We start from the raw sequence: 7,519 nt of genomic DNA on the forward strand, positions 1-7,519 counted from the left end.
GATGAACCAGTTGAAGGAGAAGAGCGATCCAAAACGCAGCGGAATTTAAAAAAAAATCTCCTTTAGTGATCCTTACGAATGGGCATGATTAGTGATAGAATCGTTACCTCTTGTGGCAAATGAAACCTTTGATGCAGATCTACAGAGCGATCACGAACATTGAATGGTGACAACGCCTCTACTCAGTCCACACAAATGGATTCCTTCAATCTCAGTGCTAGCTGCTACGAATGAAGGCTTTGAGTGTGTGTGTGTGTGTGTGTGTGTGTGTGTGTGTGTGTGAGAGAGAGAGAGAGAGAGAGAGAGAGAGACAAAATTGCAACTGCACAAGTGCTTTTGCACAAGGGTTCTATTTATAGAACCACTTGTGTGGGTTGCAAGCTAAAAAGCCCACTTAAGTGTATGTGGCCCATATCTTATAATATGTCAAAATCACTTAAGCGCGTGGTACCTTACCATATTTCATATTCTACTTAAGTACACCGTACCTTACAATGTTCTACAATTCACTTAAGTGCACTGTACCTTACGGTGTTCCTTAGTTACTCTATCTTTCATTAATCCGTCCTTTTGTGTGTGACCCTGTAGGTTTTCGTGGCATTGAAAATTATATTAAATAACGTATTTAACATAATAAACAGTGAGCGGTATCTAGCAACACATCACTGCTACCCAGGACACGAAAATGTCATGTGATATGACAAATCCTTTTGTGATAATAGTTATGTGTACAATTACCCTTTTGCCCTTATGTCTATATTGAACACAAGGCATAGACCGTGTCATCCTTGTCCAGTTTAATATTGGGCTCGTAGACATTTATCTTGTTACGCAGGATGGGAAAATTCCATCTAGGTCACTCATGTCCCTCAGCATGCTTCGTGGAGTACCCATCAACTATCTTTATGGTCATCCAGTTACGGACAATGTTTGATCAACAATAAGGCACTCAACTCTACATCTAGGGTACATAGTGATTTTAGGTCAAAGGGTGGTATACACCATTATCACCATGAGAATAACTTATGACACTTAGCATAACATTTTGTATAGTATTCTCATAGCGGGTCAATCCAGTATAAATATTACTCTCAATATTCATACTTATGTTTAAGACTTGATAACTCCTTATCCATGATCCATGAGATGTGATCATCAGTCTATATACATAATAGTCTTAATGCTTTAATATTATTCCACTTCATAACAACGCTCAACTACGGATACTTTAAGAATAGTGTCCTTATGTTTAATGGGATCTCATGATTAAGTCACACTTGGTACATTAAACGGACTAGCTATTTTAGGGACTTTATTAAACAAACATAATAAAGAAAAAGTCTTTTAATAATAATAAATAATTCGATACAAGTACCAAAAGTATTGGCCTCTAGGGCTTACACCAACAATCTCCCACTAGCACTGGAGCCAATCAGGCATACCTCTAATGCCAATAGATCTAGTATGGCCATCATGCTTCTGCTGCGCAAGAGGCTTTGTCAGTGGGTCAGCAATATTGTCAAGTGTAGGTACTCAGCATATTTTCACATCTCCTCTATCTATTATCTCTCGAATGATGTGATAACTCCTAAGTATGTGTTTGGATCATTGGTGAGATCTAGGCTCCTTAGCTTGTGCGATAGCACCATTGTTATCACAATAGAGACCAATGGTATCCACAATGCTAGGAACTATGCCAATTTCACTAATGAACTTTTTGATCCAAACAGCTTCCTTTGCTGCACTTGAGGCAACAATATACTCGGCCTCAGTTGTAGAATCAACAACTGTATCTTGCTTTGAACTTTTCTAGCTCACAACGCCATCGTTTAAGCAAAACACATAACCAGGTTGCAATCCAAAGTCATGCTTATCTGTCTGGAAGCTAGCATCGGTGTATCCAATTACATCAAGCTCTTCCTGACCTCCATATATCAAGAATGAGTCCTTAGTCCTTCTCAATTACTTAAGGATATTCTTGACAGCTACCCAGTGAGCATCACCGGGATCAAATTGGTACTTACTCTTTGTACTTAAAGCATACGAGACATTTGGTCGAGTACATAACATGGCATGCATGATAAATCCTATTGCAGATGCATATGGAATCTTATTAATACAATCCCTTTCTTCCTTAGTTGAAGGGTGTCGCATCCGCGAAAAACAACCGGCGGGCTAAAACAAAACAACACAGAGCCGCCACCGTGCGTTATTTATCCCAAAGGTAGGAAAGGAAACGCTAGAAGTAAACCTGGAAAGGAAATGGTCTTACGACCGGAGATTACAGGGTACGGGAGTCGGTTACGCAAGGGGAAGGTATTAGCACCCCTCACGTCCGTCGTACTTGACGGGATCCACGCTAAAAAAGATAGGATAAGGTTGCTAAAAGAAACTGCTCAAAGAATGCACACACACACACACTGGGACAAAACAGGTGGAAGACGGAAGAAGGTAACTCGGCAGGATATCGCATCCTGGTCCTACGTAGTTTGTCAGGAACAAACATCAGAGTCAACATAGTTCGGGACAAGGGGAAACATGCTCGATAGGATATCGCATCCTATGCCTATGTATCTCATCTGGAATGAGAATCAGAGCTACCGTAGTTCGGCTCACGCACGCCAAACAAAACACAAACCCAAACAGGCAAACATGGAAACCGAATGCCAATCGCTGGACTTACATCAGACTCCGAACCAATAAACCCACACTGGAAACCAAATGCCAATTGCTGGACTTATATCGGACTCCAAGCACATAATAATAGGATACGAAATGCCAATCGTTGGTCTTATATCCATCTCCTAACACACACAAGAAGGAAACAAACAAACAAGTTAATAGGGAGTCTGGAACTCGAGCCTAATAACTGTCAAGCAAACACACACAAAAATAAAAAGGGTGCCCGGAGAGATCTTGTACGACCTCCTGCCTACGTACTTCAACTGATCAACACTCAACAGCCCGATTCTGCTCTCCTCGGAGATTGCATTCACCCCCATCTGGCCATGCGCGGGCATGGGATTAGCATTCACATTGGGAAATGGAGCAAACTTGATTGCCTTAGAATCCACCAGGTCTTGAACCACATGCTTAAAAGCTTTACAGTTCTCTACGTTATGCCCAGGTGCACCTGAATGAAATTCACATTTGGCGTTCTCGTCAAAACTGGCTGGCCTCTGATCAGGTCTCAAAGGTGCCAGAGTTCTCAATTGTACCAACCCCAAATCCTTCAGCTTTTTCAACAGGAATGAATATGTCACAGGTGGCCTATCAAACTGACGATCATTTATTCGCCCTCTGACTTGATACCCGGTCCTCTGCGGTCTCTGCTGAAACGGTTGTCATTGTTGTTGCGGTTGTTGCTGTTGTTGTTGTGCAGGCTGATTATCAGCAGGAATAGTTACCGCAGCAGTGTGCTGGTAGTAACGCTCCCTACTCTGTCCTCTTTGGGTATATACGGCACTAGTATCACCCTCTTTCTTCCTCTGGCCGTTTCCAAAGGGCTTCTTCGATCCTGATGACGAAGCATTACCACCCTGGATTTTCCCCAGCTTCAACCAACTCTCAATCCTTTCACCGACCACCACAATATCGGCGAAGTTGGTGACCGGACATCCGACCATCCTCTCAGCAAATGCCCCCTGAAGGGTACCCATGAACAAGTCAGACATCTCCCTATCCACCAGTGGAGGTTGAACTCTGGCAGCCAACTCCCTCCACCTCTGCGCATACTCTTTAAACCCTTCATTAGGCTTATGAGACATACCCTGCAGCTGGGTACGACTAGGAGCCATATCAGCATTGAACTGGTATTGTTTAAAGAAGGCATCGCCAAGATCCTGCCAGCTCTTGATGGCAGAAGACTTCAGCTTGGTGTACCACTCCAAGGATCCTCCGGACAGACTGTCCTGAAAGAAGTACATCCACAGCTTCTGGTCCATCGTATAGGCAGAAATCTTGCGGACGAAAGCTTGAAGGTGAGTTTCCGGGCAGGAACTCCCATTGTATTTATCAAATGCGGGCGCCTTGAACTTCTGTGGGATCACAATCCCCTCAACCAGCCCCATATTTGACATATTCACAACCCCGGGAGTGGCATAGCTCTCGAGAGCTCTGATCTTCTCTGCCAGCAACTGTATCTCTTTGTTGGGTGGCTGGACACCGTATTGACCAAACGGATCATTATGCATGGAGAATTGATCTGCTTCCCTGTCTTCCTCTCTATCATCATCAGCCCAAAGAACGGAGGGAACAGACTATCCTTCATATTATGACCCATCTGACCGGGCCCACCACCTGTGGCAGCACCAAAACCACTGGCATTATTATTTACTACACCCACAGTTGTCCTCTTTCCACCTTCCCTAGAACCACCAAGCCCCTGGTTGGAGACACCATCCAGATTAACACCACTATTGGCAGCTGAAGCCCGCTCGAGCTTCTCTACTTTATCAGCAAGTGCTTTTTGGCCCACAGCAAACCCTTGCATGATGTTAATCAGCTCGTTCATCTTCTCTTTCAGCTCGAGAACGTCTGTGTTGGGGAGATCCATCAGCCTAGGTGTATTTCGTTTGGTGAAATATCTGTGAGGACGTATTGAGTGCAAAGGTACAACTCTACGAGCACGAGCGATGATTCCTGTAACAATCAAGCACATTAGCAACTGACACCTGCAAAATAAAAACAAGTTATTATGATCTATGCATGAATGCAACGTCTATCCACATGAGGAACACTCTGTCTTTCGATCCTGGCTTCATCGAGACAGATAATAATCCGGCGGCAATATTCTGACATTCATCGAATGATTTCATCATACAGATCAGAGATATATGATTTAGCAAAGTACCACCCAACCATGTGTGTGCTATGTGAGAACATACAAGAAAGCAAATAAAGCTCGAATATCGATCACTGAATGAAAATTACCATTGCATATCAAAAGTGCACAATCAGTGCGAGAGTCATACACCAAGTCTTGATACAAATCAAATACAATTCTCCAGAACCAGGTAGAAAATACAAGCAAGTGAATTCCGTCAACAGGCCTGACGGTAATCCCGCACAAATAAGAAAGGTCTAGTCTGACGAAGGTCCCACAAAAGGCCCTACATCATCAACCATCTTGGCAAACTCTGTGGCGAACCTGAGCTCGGTGTTCTCCTGCTGCAATCTCCCCACCTCCTTCTGGTGAATCTTCATCTGTCTGAAGTAATGATCTCTCTCGGCAATATAATGATCTCTCTCAGCAATGATCTTTATGTTCTCTGCTTCTTTAGTCTTCAATTTTGCTTCCCATTCGGCGACGAGACTTCTGACTCTGTCTTACCTCTGATCCCTCACGAGGATTTGCCTCCTCTTCTCATCTTCAACGACCTTTGAAGCTCTGGCTAGCTTCTCCTTAGTGATGTCGTGCTCCCTGGTGGACGACTCCAAAGCTTGGCTGACCTTGCCATAGTAAGCGGTATCCATCTCAAAGCGCTTCACCACAAGAGCATGTCGCTTATCCTGATCTTCCATCCTTACTCTGATCTCTTGATTAGACATCTGAATCCGAGCAACACTTATCTCCAATTCAGTCTTCTCCACTTGCAACTGATCTCTGGCTTTCTTCATCTCGAGGAATTCTTCCATACTGACAGAAGAACATGGCCCCTCAATCAAAGGACACCAAGGATCACCTCCCGGAAACGGTAGATGTGTGATCTCTATCCTCTTCCTAAGCCAATCATCAAATGGAGGAAAAGATATGCTGTTAACCTTGCCAAAAGGAACCTTGCCCTTCCTCTGAATGTTACGCCATGCTCCAGACACTTGCCTCAACTTGGCCTGATTACCCTCAGTTGGGAAGTAGAAAGACTCCTGAATCTCACACTCAAGAGGAGGAACCTCCATAGCAAACCCCATTTGTCTCCTAAGAAGCGTTGGATTGTAATTAATGCAACCCTGAACTCCTATAAGAGGCACATTGGGAAAGCTCCCACAGCTATATATGAAATCTCGCCCAGCCATACCGTTATGAGTCCAAGCTATATCAGTGGCTCGCAAACCCATCAACCTGACTGACCACTTGACCGTAGGATCAAGAGAAGCAAAAGCACCTCGGGAAGGCAAATACCCCATGAACCATTTGTGCAATAGCTGAGCACAACATCGAATCAATCCACCACGCCGTTTCTCATTCCTGTTATGAACCGAGTAATAGACATCTCCAACCAGAGTAGGAATGGGATTCCTCTGTATAAACAATCTGATAGCATTAATGTCCACGAAGCTCTTCTGATTAGGAAACAGGATGGTCCCATAAATGCTCATAGCAATCATAGCACAAACGGTCTTCCAATTACCCACAGCAGCATGTTCCTTGGCTTTAGCCTCCAAGAAACTCAAATGAAAACCGGGAACCTTTCCCTTCTCCTTCAAACCCCCCTTGGTCACCTCCGGGCTCAAATAAAGAGCACGAGAAATCTCAGCGATGTCAGGCTCTCCCCTAGTGGCACAGAAAGGAATCTGATCTCGGATCTGAATACCCAGGATGCTGGCATAGTCTTCCATCAAGGGTCCCAACAAGTAATCCAGGAACACAAAACACCTCAAACTCGGGTCATAAAACTGGAGAAGAGTATGAATGGCGCTCCTGTCACTGTTTGTGAGCCTGAAAACTGGCCTCAGAATACCACCGTATGCCTCTCGGAACATCCCCACATGGTCAGGGGTAATCAATGTTATCATATCTCTCAGCACACTGATCTTTGGGTCAAAGAAACTGTAGACAACATCATCATTCAAATAGGCCAGTCTCTCAACCAGGATCTCGATCGAAAATGTCCCTGCATATGTGTCGCATCCGCGAAAAACAACCGGCGGGCTAAAACAAAACAACGCAGAGCCGCCACCGTGCATTATTTATCCCAAAAGAGGGAAAGGAAACGCTCGAAGTAAACCTGGAAAAGACATGGCCTCGCGACCAAAGAGAATGGGATCGGGAGTCGGTTACGCAAGGGGTGAAGGTGAGAAAAACAAGAAAGGGGGGGGGGTTTGAATTGTTTGGAAAAATAAGCGCTTTTCAAAATGAAAATCACACAAGGATTTTATACTGGTTCGCTTATAACACAAAGCTACTCCAGTCCACCCGGCCGAGGTGATTTCGCCTTCAACAAGGACTTAATCCACTAATCTTGAAAGATTACAAACAACGTCTAAGATAAAAAATCTCTTAGCCCTCTCAAGTATACAGACTACACAGAGTCACTTGAGGAAATCAACAAACAATAGAAGAAAGATTTATGTAATCTAGAGTGCTTCTAAGAAAGCAAATATTACAAAGTAAGAACAAAATGATTCACGTTATAAGCAAAAGCTTCGTGAAGATTTAGAGAGCAAGAATGTTTTTCTTGAGTGTTTGATGTTTCAGTATAGTTTTGGCTTGTTGGCTTATTTTCTTGTTAGCTTCTTCAAGGTTGATTGCAGCCTATTTATATATCAGTTGAAGTAGTAGTTGAAACTGGTGGATATT

This window comes from Lathyrus oleraceus, unplaced genomic scaffold (assembly GCF_024323335.1).
Source record: "Lathyrus oleraceus cultivar Zhongwan6 unplaced genomic scaffold, CAAS_Psat_ZW6_1.0 chrUn0035, whole genome shotgun sequence".
Classification (NCBI taxonomy): Eukaryota; Viridiplantae; Streptophyta; class Magnoliopsida; order Fabales; family Fabaceae; genus Lathyrus; species Lathyrus oleraceus.